This window comes from Diceros bicornis, chromosome 5 (assembly GCF_020826845.1).
Source record: "Diceros bicornis minor isolate mBicDic1 chromosome 5, mDicBic1.mat.cur, whole genome shotgun sequence".
NCBI classification, from domain to species: domain Eukaryota; kingdom Metazoa; phylum Chordata; class Mammalia; order Perissodactyla; family Rhinocerotidae; genus Diceros; species Diceros bicornis.
This window is the reverse complement of record NC_080744.1, coordinates 66,894,777-66,908,210: the sequence shown is the minus strand read 5'-3', so window position 1 is coordinate 66,908,210 and position 13,434 is coordinate 66,894,777.

The following is a 13,434-nucleotide window of genomic DNA, read 5'->3' as shown; positions in this document are numbered from 1 at the left end:
ATCTTGAATAAACACCCAAGGGCCAAACTCAACTCTGGAGGAGTCTTTGCACCCTTGCCTCTGGGAGCCAGGAAACCCATCTAGCTCTGAATCAGGCAAATTAAGTCCTTGCCTCCTAAGACTTCCATCGGGACCTGTGCCTCCACCTCAGAAGCACTGCCTTGCAGTGGCATTAGTTATGTTTCTGTCCATGGCCTCTGCCACTCTGGGGGCTCCATAGAGACTGGGCCACATGTTCCCAGCACCTGGCAGTGTTGGTGCTGGGAAGACCAACAGGGAAGACCCTTGGGGAAGACTTGTGGATGAGAAACCAAATCCCTCTAGTTCTTTGAAGGCAGTTCAGTCTCCCCAAGTCTTCTGAATTCCAAGCCAAACACTCCCTGGCATGGGTTCAGGCCTCCTCCCTGGCTCTGTTCCTCTCTGGACGTGCTCCTTCTCACACTGTGCTGCCCACTGGATGCAGAGCGCAGAAGATGGGGCTCCAAAGGGATCCTGGCCACGTGGATCCCCATCCTTGCCCACGACCCCCTTCAGGACAAGGACAGCAAGGATTGCTGAGCCCAGCTTTCCCTTTGCTTCAGCTGTAACACAGCCCCTGGCCTCTGCCCTCTGGCTCAGCCTGAGAGGAGAGAAGCCATACTCTTCCTCCGGAGATCTGACAGCAGAGGGGTGGTAGCCTCCAGGGACCCACCCACAGAGCAAGGCTGTGCAGGGAGGAGGGGTAATGGGTTCACTCTGTGAGCTGGGCCTCAATTTCTCCCACTCCAACCCCCAACACAGCTCAATCATTCGTGACTGAGTTCACAGTATTCGGAGGAAGGGAGGCAGGGAGGAGGGAGGGAAGAGGGAGGAGGGGAGAAGAGAGAGGGACATCCTTTCAGTTCTCACTTCTCTTCAAGAGAAGGTTGACTCAAGAGCTATTATTAATAGTAAAATTAAATAGTGCAGTTATTCTGAATAATAAAGAGCTCTCCTGTTCCAAGTTTTCACTGTCCTCTCTCCAGGGAAATACCTGCTGTGGACTGTGGCATCCAGTGATGGGCATTTGTAGGACAAAGCTGATGTCCCCGCTGTGCCCAGTCACAGGCTGCCAAGTCTCCCCAAGAATGCCTCCTACACTTCCGCTTCGAATGTGAGGAAGACAGGCTTCGGGGGTCCCAGGTCCCCTTCATGACCCCAACACAGAGTCCGGTCTGCGCTCAGTTGAGGGTGGAAACCTCGTTGATGGCGTCCCTGCTGGCAGAAAGTGGCCCTCCCACTTCCCTGCTGGGTGACCTTGGGCAAGTCGTGAACCGGTCAGTTCCCTCATCTGTAAAATGGAGCTAATAACAGTATCTACCTCATGTAGTTGTTAGAAGGATTGAAGTTACTATGAATAATAATATTATTATTATATTACTTTAACGTATAAAGTTAACATACATAAAGGGCTTCTTACTGTGTGGGGCACTTAGTAAGCACCATGTCAAGGTTTGTTAAATCATGAGGCTGCCAGGATGCTCACAGCCCAAGACCCAAGACTGCAGGCATCGTGGTCTTTGTGATAGGAACTGTTACTCATTGCAGAGAGCTCCTCAACTGACACAAGCCCAGCTGAGGGAGATTCAGCAACTTGATGTCTGCTCCTCTCTGGGCCTCAGTTTCCCCACCCACCAATGGGGGACAAAGCTGTGTGAGGTGACAGCTATGACCCATCTGCTCTGACCTGTAACTTACAACATCAGCTCACGTTAGTGGAGCTCCTACCATGTGTCAGACACTGTGCTGAGTGCTTCACAGTCAGGTAGTTATTCCATTTCATCCTCACAACAGCTCTATGAGCGGGCACTCTGTTCCACAAACAGAAAAACTGAGGCTCAGAGAGGTTAGGTAACATGCCCAAGATCACACAGCTAGCAAAGGATAGAGCTGGAATTTGAACCCAGGTCTGCCTGACTCCACAACCTGCCCCCATGCCTTTAATCCGTCTCCTGCCCTCTCATCAGATTCTTGCCCAGGAACATGCTGTGTAACTCAGGATTGCTGAGGAGAGGGGAGGCTCAAAAGAGAGGCGGCAGGTCTGGACTGCCCCCCACTCCATCCCGGGTTTAGCGGCCAAGCAGCCCTTCATTTGATATCAGCTTGTCCCAAGAGGTGAGAACTCTAGCTGGCCACCTGGTGGCTGGGGGAAGGCAGAGAGTTGAAAATGGATCCTCTTGAGAATGGGCTGAGGAGACTCTGGGAGGACCAGGGCACGAGCCCGAGGCCCAGTGGAGAGGCAGAGGCAGAGCTGTTGCCCAGGCTCAGATCAGGCGCCAGCATCGGGGCTGCGCAGGAAACCCAGGAGGACGCAGCCCATCAAAACCCAGCCGCTCACTCCCTCCCATCCATCGCCAGTCATCTGGTCCTCCTGGGCCCGCTTGGCTTCCCCCTCCTGCGTGTCCAACAGCAGTGGCTTTTGGGGGAACACTCTCCCCTGGGGCCTCGACGCTGTGCTAAGTCGTTGTTTATGAGGAGGAAACAAGGCCGACTGCATTTCCTAAAGAGGCTCCAGGGAGCTGCAGCCGGTGAGGCCAGCGACTGGGGCCTCTTAACACTCACCGCTGTCGGAGCCGGGACAGTGAGCCCTGGGGGGTCACAGGTGGGGCGAGGGGCTCAGGCAGGGTGCATTCATGAGTGTGAACACATGAGTGTGTTCAAGGATGTGTTCAGGGTGTGTTCGACCTAGGGCTGACAGAGCAACAATTGTCGTGGGGCAGGCCCCGGGCTGGGAGATGGGGACCCTGGTGAACCAGGCTGGTCCTCAGCCTCCTGGAGCTCCTGGAGACAGACGTGCACGTAGAAACTGCCTTATACCTGGTAAGTACCAAAGAGGTGGTGACTCAGGGACTGTGCACCTGGGGAGGGGCTCCTAACCCAGCCTACCCGGTCAGGAAGGCTTCCTGGAGGGAGTGATGACTCCTGCCTGGGGAAAGAGGTGGGAAGGGCATTCCAGGCAGGGGAGCAGCTTGTGGGAGGGCCCAGAGGCACAAGGGACGGGAGTTTGCCACCTGCCAGGATTTCCATGCGGTTAGAGGGGAGAAAGTGGGGTGATAAGCCGGGGGAGGTGGGACAGAGGACAGTTATAAGAGGCCTGGGCAATGCACCCAAAAGCTTCAGTTTTCTGCTGAAGGCATTGAGGAGCCATTGAAGGCAGTCATCTGACGTGACTGGCCTTTAAAAGATCACTCTGGGGCCAGCTGACACCCCATCCAGCTCCAGAGCCCCAGCTCAAGTCTCTAGGCATCGCAGTGGGCCTGCCTGAGATCACACCCTGGATTAGCGAGTGATGGGGGCCACAGCATGAGCACGCTCACGGGCACGAGACTCAGGGCACAGTATAGACCTGCTATTCAACCAGATTTCGCTTGGGCAATGCACCTCCTCCCCGTTTCACAGAAGGCTATGTGAGAAATGCAATGGGGTGAAGATGATTACATATCAGAAAATCAGTCCATATAATTAATCATGTCAATTACAGAAAGGGAAAAGTTATGTGACAATCTTAACAGACAGAAAAAAACGCATCTGATAGAATTGAACATTCATTCTGATGAAAACTCTTATTAAAATAAAAATAAAAGAACATTTCCTTGACAAAATAAAAAATATTTGTCTGCAGCCACCAGTCAACATCATTCTTAGCAATGAAATACCAGCGAGAGGTATTCCCATGTTAAGTCAGAGGGGGACGAGAATGCCTGCTATTACCACAATTAGTTCACATCGTGCTGGAAGTTCCAGCCAATGCAATGGTACATTAAAAAGAAAAAGAAACATAATGTTTGGCAAGGAGGAGAAATTGCTATCATTATTTGTTCATGATACGACTGTTTATCCAGAAAACTCAAGAGAATCAACTGAAAAACTAATAAGAGACTATGAGAGAGGTCAGTAAGATGACCAGTATCAAAATAAATACATTAGCAAAACTTTTATGTTTAGAAAACATAAAAGAAAGAAAAGAAGCCCCCAACATGGGTTCTTCAGTGACCCCCATGCCCTGAGCAAATGCAGCGAGGAAGAGTCCAAGGGCACTCAAGTTTCAAGAATAAGCTCCAAGCACCAGGGCCTGGGCAGGGAGGAAAGGAACACGGGGCACAGGGTGGAGCTGGGGATGATGGGAAAGGAGAAGGAGGAGGGTGTCCTGGAGCATCTTCCAGGGCTGGCAACAGTTGGGCTTGGGCTGGAGCTGCCCTGTTAGGGGAAGACCCAGCCCTTTGGGCCTGGTTCCCAGCAGCCCTGGACAAGAGCAGCTCAGGACAATGAGACTGGGGCAGTTCCCAATGGTTCACTGAGCCTAGACTCACTGAGGTACAGGAGCTGCACACTGGGGCCTCCAGGCTGCACTGGATACAAACTGATGGAGAATCTTCATCCACTACAGGGCACAGACTCCCAGCAAGTGAGATTCCAGCTAAGAGTGCTCCTGAAACATTTGATGGGCTGATTACAAACTGCGCCTCCAGATTCATTAAAGCAGATTTCCCAAGAGAACCTGTCCACAGCAAAGAGGCACACTCTGCCAACCTTCAAGCTCACTCTGATGTCAGGGGCTCACTCCCCATCTCTCTGCCTCCAGGATCCTGGTGACTGAGCTCTGGCTTGCCTGGGTGGCCTGATTCCCCTAGAGGAATCCAGCAGGGCTGCAGGTGCACGGGCACTGGCGGTGTCACTCCAAGGGCCCATTCTCAGAAAGTAAAGCTTGTATATTTCTCTTCCATTTCCCGTGGTGTGAGGATGGCATGATATGCAAGTATGGCTCCTCTCGGATGCTAGGTAAGCTCTGGGCTTTCCATCACTCACCCTCAGGGAAAGCCCACAGCCAAAGACCTGACAGCTGGTGAACTTTTCAAGATAGCAAACTCTCTTGTCTCTGCCCCATTTCTCTTTTGTCCTCACTCATAGGCTCCATCTGCTCTTAAAAAAAAAATCACTGCCCCCAACCCCAGCACTACTGCCCCTGCCCGGGACCAGGACAGTCAGCACCCAGGTGAGATGTTGCCATTTAGAGGGAAGTTTGGTGCAGAGCAGTGGAGCTTCCATGGTGGAATGTTAGGCACGGGGAAAATGTATAGGGGTCATTGTCCCCGGGGACAATTTTAGTCACTGAATTATATGAGGATCAAATTATTCACTGCCTGAAAGCAAGAAATTAATGAGAGGCAATGTGGTGCTTCAAACCTCTTCACTGTGGTGGCCGGTGGTGGGGAGGAAGGGAAAGCAGGAGAGAGGAAACAAACCCATACAGACCACCTGCTAGTGTCTTAACTATGATGTCCCATGAAATCCACAACCATAGGGGGTAGGCAGTATTTACACGTGGATTCAAACCCTGCTCACTTGGACTCCATGGCCCCTGTTCTTGAGTGCTGGACGCTGGCTGCTCCTTAGAAAACCAAGCTTTAGATGGCAAGCCCCCGATTCCTCACCAGATGCTAATCTCCTTCTCCTTGCAAACCCACCCCTCTGCTTTATTTCCCACCTACCTCGGTCTTCTCATTTGTCTTGGTGCCTAGGATTATCCTACTAGTGCTGCCCATGCTTGGGATCAGAACTGCCCTTCTATGGGTGCTCTGTGACCATCCAGGTCTCCCTGTGAGGGCCTACACTCAGGACCATGCCCTCTGGGAAGGGAGCTTTTCAGGCAGGACAAGGAGTGGGCACAGAAAGGAAAGGAGGGCACAGATTTTTTTTGCAGGCTCTGTCTTCATGCTTCAGCCCCCACCTTCCATCTTCTACAAGCTCATTAATTCTCTAGAGTCCCCTCCCCGAGCCCAGGTCTGGGAGAAGATTCTGGGGAATGGGTTTGTTCGGCCTAACTCACCAAGTCCCCCTGGTTCTTTGGTCTTGTCACCATGCAAACCTTGTGAGATCATCAGTATTATTAAAATGGGAGAAAAAAAATTCTCCCTCTCCCAAAGTGAGCACCCACTTGGCTCCAGTGGGTTCTGGTTATGAGTGAGGAGGACAGTGGGCAGTCTGAGGGGAGAGACCTACCCCATCCTCCGGGATGGATTAACCCCTTGATACCCAGGATGCTGGCTGCTCAGACACAAGTCTTCCGCCTCCCTGAAAGTTTTCAGAGGTCCTTGCTCAGGGAGGGAGAATCCTGCAACTTTGTGCCCACAAGAGCAGGCTTCATGCTACACCTGGAGAAGTGGGAACGGGCTCTTCCCAGGCCATGCTACTGAGTAAATGCTCATCTAGCAGACTCGGGGAACTGCTATGGTGGAAGAGACAGGGAGCCAGAGTTCTGGACCACTGTTTTAGGCCCTTTCAACCAAAGGTGAGAGTGGGGATTGCCAGTTGGGGCTGCCACAGGAGTGGAGGGGGTCCTGGTCCTCCCCACATCCATGGTTCTAGGTTGAATCAGGAGGCTTACACCTTCTTCCTCCACACTGCCAGCACACCTGGTATACCTGCTCGCACTCGAGAGGGCCCAGGCCACCTGCTGCTCCCCTTTGAGGCCAGTAGTAGGGCTGACAGATCTGCCCCTCATACTTTCCTCCTTTGTCCAGCAGGAACTCAGCTCTGGCCCGTCTTCCTCCCAGGATCCAAAAAGTCTCTCCATGCTGTTCTCCTTGAGTCCAAACTCCTCTGGCCACTTTCAAGACCCTTCCCAGCACACACCACTGAATCTCTGCCCAACCATCCCCTCGGGCCAGTGGTCTCCTTGCTGTTCTAGGCACCGGATTCATGCTGCTTCCTTGATTCACACTGTTTCCCATACTTGAGACAACCTCTCCCTCCCTTGGTATGTATTTAATCCTATATTACATTCTTCATCATCACTTACACCATTTTCACCTTCATATTTCCATAGCACTCCAGTACCATCATCAGGACCTTCAATCCTTCACCATCACTGTCCTCACCCACAGGCTCACCTCACCACCAACACCGCTCTCACCACATCGTGAATCACCACCACTGCCCCTTCTATTCTTCACATTGCCTCTCACTAACATCATCACACCTCAGCACTACCCTACCACCACTGCCCTGTCAGTGCCACCACCACCATCTCCGTCATTGACATGTACTCACCACCACCACCGTTGCCATCGCCATTCTCAGCATCATCATAAATCATCACCAACAACAACATCATCACCACTGCTACCACCATAACTGCCATTCCACTGTCAATCCCACCAGCAGCATCTCCATCGCTAACACTGTACTCACCATCACTGCCCCCGTTACCTGTCACCACCACCGTCCTCACCAAATGACCACTCATCACTACCATCACTACCACTGCACTTGTCACCATCATTTGAAGGGAAATGATGTCTTCCTTCATAAAGTCAACTGATCAATCAATCAATCAATCAATCAATTTCAAATCCTTCAGTGGAGGCCATGGAAGAATCTATAGGGAGGGGCAGCTGGATTACATGGCCCCCATTCTTGCTCCCTGGGAATCTTCATCCATTGAGGAATCTCTCACCAGTTGCCACTGTTGCCACCAAAGTGGCCACGGGGGCTCTTTCTTTAATACTTCAAGGAATAACTGAGACAAAGCTAGAACATTTATAGTAAGTGGGACAATAATATAAGCTGCTGATGAGAGTATAAATTGGCACAAACTTTGCCAATTTTTGTAGTTTAACAATACAACAAAAGCCTTTAGAAACTGCATTCTCAGAAATTTTACTACCAAGGACCTATCCTAAGGAAATAATTATATAAATGAGCAAAGATGATGTGTGGGTGTTATAATAGCAAAAATTGGAAACAGCCTAAATGCATAGCAAAAAAAAAGACATGGTTTAAAGAAATCATATGGACTAATATGCAGCCATTAAAACAGAAAATATAGATTTATCTATGGACATAAAAATATGCTGACTCTATTTAATTAACAAAAGCAGGTTTTGTATCAGCCTTTGTAAAATAACCCCCTATTTCTAAAAATATAAATGTGTTCACGAAACAAGATGAAAATATTTAATCTTAACAGCTGGCACCAGAATTCTTCTTAGACAGGAAACTGTCTTTGGGGAAAAAAAATACTTTCGTTAACTATTTGGACAGATGATGGCTGCAAACCACTCAGCGTGAGACAAGGAGAGGAATGAATTTTGCTCCTGAGGCAGATGGCAGAGAAAGGTGTGACGATTACAGAAGAAGGGAGAGAGACAGGAAAGTCAGCATGGAGGAGAGAGGCCAAGATGGGGGATAAATGGTGGTAACTCCCTGGTGGTGTGGGGAGGGGAGGACGCTGGGATCCTTCACGAGCTGGGATCCCACCCTTTGTCGTGTGGCTGCAGTATGGGCCATAGTCATACTATACAGTCAGTCAAGTCTACCAAGTGCTCCGAGTTTCTGAATGAATGGTTTCCCATTCATTCAGACTGGATTGGAGACAGGGCCAGATTCAGGTGTGCTCCGAGTCTCTGAATGAATGGGAAACCATTCATTCAGACTGGAATTGGAGACAGGGCCGAGATTCAGGTCTGATCTACCCCAAAGTGGTAGTTCTGATGGAGTTAATTATGAGTGGTGTATGTATTTTTCAGTTTTATTTGTATTTTCTGATTTTCTAAAATAAAAATTAAAGAAAAAAAGGTAAGTTTCAGGAACCACACATTGGGAATACACCATAGAGTCAGATGGAACTAGATAATTTGGGTTAAAAAATGTGGCCTACGCCCTCCCACCACAGACCCCAAGCTGCCCGCACATTGTGGACACCATCTTGACACCCCACTCAGAACATCCATCTAGATGTCTCAGCGTCTTGAAGCCTGGTCCCAAGAGAGTAACATTCTGGGGAGACAGATGGAATTCCCACTCCAATGCTTAAACTTAGAGCCATCTTCTCATTCTGGTCTCTGCTCAGAGGACCCACATCTTCCTACATGGTTAACAATAGGAATGATCCCCCTTTTCAAGGGATGTCCCAACACTCCCAAAGACTTAGGTATGAGCTTTCACAAGATAGTATCTTAAGACAACACCACAGCAATTCTAATAATCGTACAAAAGACGCACACACGCGATAGCAGGGTGTTCGTCTGTTTTGGTACACCACCACCACCACCATAAATTCCAGCCTCCTTTTTATCCAAGCAGTGTACATCCATCCAGTTCTGCCTACATTGGGGTTAGCTTGAGGTGGGCCTGAAAGGACACAAAGAAGAGGAAAGTGGGGGGACGGCTGTTTTGTCCCCATCTCCTGACATGTCCCTGATCCACACAAAACTCTGTGCAGTTCATTCACTTGTATTCAATGGAATAATGTAGCTGGTAATGAATTTGTTTTGCATTCAGTTGGATCACACTGTTAGGTATGAATTTATAATTTGCAGAGGGATAAGGCGTTTTTTTCTTTGAGGCGTCAGAGAAGCTGTTGCTTACAAACTTGTAATTCGCCACTGCAAATCCATCTGTAAATGACACTGTTGCAAGCTGAAAATCTCCCAGGCACAAGGAATACAACCTCAGAATTAAACTGTGTGTTTGACAAGAACCTGCTGTTCCGTCCTGCCCCAGCCCGTGGGCCCCGCCCTTCCTCCTGGCTTCAGCCTCAGCCTTGCCAGCTTGACTCTGTCAACTCGGCCCCCAACACCCTCACCCCCCCCCCCGCAGTCCAGGGCTGAGTCCCAGTCCCTCCCCTTCCATATCCAGAGTGGGGCCAATAGCCTAGCCAAGGTTGCACAGCTCTCTAGGGGGAGGTGCAGACAGGCTCAGCCAGCAGGGTATAACCCACGTCTATGGAATAAACACGGAACCCCATTGTCCACGTCTCCTCTCTCTGGGCCTTTGTTTCCCCATCATTGAGGGGAGGCCACTCCCCTTAGAAGTGTTTCCCCTGGATCTGTCAGCCAGAGCACGGATAGGCAGTGAGTCTGCCCAGGGAAGTGCCCCCTCACCAGGACTGAGCTCAGACAGGGGGTATGAGGGTGGGTGAGGCATTGACCCAAGTCCCCAAAGGGCAGAACTAGGTGGGGGCAGTGATCCGTGAGAGCTCAGCCCACACACTACATGGGGCCAAACCTTTTTGCCTCAATTGTTTCTAGACTCTCGTATTTTATACTTTTTGTCTTATTTCCTTTTGTGCTTCCCTCGATTATTTGTTGATTAATTCTTCTTTTAGTAAACGTTTCTTTTAAACGTTAATGTTTCTTTAACTTAGGATGAAAATAAAAAGGAGGCTCAATCCACAGCTGGGCTGAAGCAGGAAATTCATGCTTGATAGGAAGACAAAGCTGGAAAAGAATTCCCAATAATCCATCCCCACCACACGCCAGATGCTGAGCGAGAAGGCAGGGACACAGGGACAAACATGGCAGCATGGCCTCTGCTTTAGAGGCTTAGCAGAGAGACAGGCTGTTGCACGAGCAGTGAGGCATGATCACTACTTTGATAAAAGGAATCTGTGTTGTGGGGCCCTACGGCAGGAGCACCAAAACTAGTCTAAAAGGGTTTAAGATGAGACCTGCTACTGATAAGCTGTGTGACCTCAAGCAAGTTGCTTAACCATCCTGAACTTCCTCAGTTGTCAGTCAGTATTTGCTGAGCACCTGTATTGTAGTCAATAAAAGGGACGTACATCCAGCAGGGAGTGCAGACCTGACATAATTACAAATAACAGGAGGCGTGGGCTAGTCTGGGGGACGGTTCTGGGAAGGCTTTCCCTACGACTGAAATTCAAGCCAGGACCTCAAGGGTGAGTAGGAGTTAGCTGAGTGAAGAAGGTGTAAGAGTGCCCCCAGGCAGAGGGAACAGCATGTGCAAAAGTCCAGAGGCAAGAAACATGTGCATCCAAGGCACTGAAAGAAGGTCACATGACTGAAGGGCAGCGAGCAATGGGAAGTGATGAGAGAGGGGAGCCGAGGGAGTGACAGGGGCCAGACCACCCAGGGACTTGTGGATGCCGTGAGAATTTGGGATTTAGGAAAATGTGAAACACATGAAGAATTTTAAGCAGATGAATGATCCAACTTGAAGTTTTCTGAGATCTTTGGCTGCTACAGGGCTAATACCTCGGAGAGGACCAGAGAGCACGGGGTGGGGGGTGGATTCATTGTCTTAGGGAGAGATGACGGTGCCTCAGACAAAGCAGGTGGCAGCAGAGAATCGAGACAGGAGAAATATTCAGGAGGCAGAATGAGCAAACAGAGGTGGGTTCCATGTGCAGGGTGAGGAGAAAAAGGTATAAGATTCTCAGAGCTTCTGTAAGAGCAGCTGAGAGGGGACACAGGGGGACAAATTGTTTAGGAAATATCCCGAGTTCAGTTTTGAACCTGAGCTGCCCAGGAGGCAGGAGGATCCACGAATCTGGAACTTGGAGAGAACATCAGCTGGAGATGCGTATTTGGGACAAGGGGCCGTACACGTGGAAACCACAACCACAAGAGACGGGGGGCATGACGGAGAGGGAAGAGAGAGGGTTAAGAAGGAAAAAGACGCTGAGCAACTCCGGGATTCAAAGAAGGGCAGAGTGGAAAGCAGGCAGAGAAGCTGAGAGCTAGTGGCGAATGCGCAGCCGGCAGAAACCCAGGGAGGCTCGGTGTCCTGAAGCCGAGGAAAGAGAGGTGGTTGACGGAAAAAGTGGTTCACTACCAAATGCAGTGGGAAGACAAGTCAGATCAGAACTAAAACGTGTCCTGTGGATTGAGCATCTGGGAGGTCACCGGTGACCTTAGCATTTAAAGTTTTGTTAGGGTTTGTGGTGCAGGTGGACGCCAGATTGCAACAGGAAGAGGGATGAGTGAGAGCTGGGGAAGGAGAGGCAGGGAATGGGGACAACTCTTGGGGTAAGGCTGGCTGCGGAAGGAGGAAAGGCGAGACGGTACTCGGAAGTGGGATCTTACTTTTAAGATGGAAGAATTTAGAGAGCAGGTGTAAATGCTGGTGGAAAAGAACAGGGTGGGATTTAACTGACAGGAGAGTAGAGAGTGAGAGATAATGGATAGCAGAAGATTCCCCAGAAGGCAGGAGGGGATGATAACACCCCAGTCCACCCATGCTGTTGGCAGACTAATTAGGATTCTTTGTGTGAAAGTACTCTGCAAAATATCATCTTCCTGGAATATCCTAGCATTTCATTTTCAGAAGAGGAAGCAAAGGCACAGAGAGCGTATGTGATGGTCTAAGTCACACAGCAGGGCTTTGCATACAGGTCTTTCCTGAGAAGAGCAGGTCTGAGTGTTAGAGGTTCAGGGGAGGGGCGTGAGGATTCAGGATGTATGTCGGGGGGATCCCCGAGCTACGTGCCGTGCCCCTTCTCCCTCCAGATTTCCCCATTTCGGGTCACCTTAAAAAAACTTTGTTTAATAAAGATATAAAACAAATAAGTATTTAAGACATTCAATATTCAAAAAACATACCTGGAGAGCTGACTATTGCAGACCCTGCTGGACGTTGAGGCACAGAGGTGTCTGCTCGCCAGCAGCTCATGATCAGGTGGGAGAGACTCAGACTCACGATGACAATGTCTTGCGGCAAGTGCTGTACTTGCAGTGGACGAGGGCTCTGCAGTGGCACAGAGGAGGGACCTCACACACTGGAAGAATAGTGCAGGAGGGTCTGGTGGTTGACCTCGAGGAGAAGGGTGAGAAGGGGAGCATTCCAGGCAAAGATGAGAGCAAGTGTAAGGAGGGTAGTGAGGAAGGAGCTGCAAGTAGCTCAGCCTAGCAGAAGCATAGGGAGCAAGAGGCAATGGAGAGGAGCTTGGAGAGATGGACGAGGGCAAGCTTCTGAAAAGAAGCGAATGCCAAACTAAGGAGACCGCCCTCACCTTGTAGGAATGGGGAGCCACGGAGGCTCATAAACAGGTAGACCAGAAAGCCAATACCAGCAGTGGTCTTCAAAGGATAAGTCTCAGGGCTGGCAGATCCATTGATTGGTCACGAGCTGATGCGGGGGTGCAAGAGAGGGCCTGGTCATCAGTAGAGAGAAGAGGAAACCTGTCTACACGATGTCGAGAAGGTAGAATCAACAGGACTTAGTGACTAATTAGATGCGGGAGAGTGAGAATCCAGGGTGATCTCAAGTTGCTGGCTCACATGTAGGGGTGGAGCGTGGTACCGTCCTCTGAGATGAGGAAGACAAAAGGAGATACATTTGGGGAGAAAGATAACGGGTTTTGACTTGGGCATGTTGAGTGTGAGGTGCCTGCAGGACATCCTCATGGAAATGTCCAGTAGGCAGGAGGCCGTGTGGTCTGAAGCCTTGGAAAGACCTCTTCTGGAAATAGCAAATTGGAAGTCAAGAACTTTTGGGGAGTGTGGAAGAGCTCCCTTGGGGAAGGTGTATGGAGTGAGAAGAGGGTCTGAGTGAGAATCCCATGGTCACCAACATTTAAGGGACCAGAAGAAGAAGAACCCTTGGAGCCAACTGAGAAGCAGCACTCAGAGGGGCAGGCAGAGAATCAGGAGAAGTGAGTTATGCTGACACAGA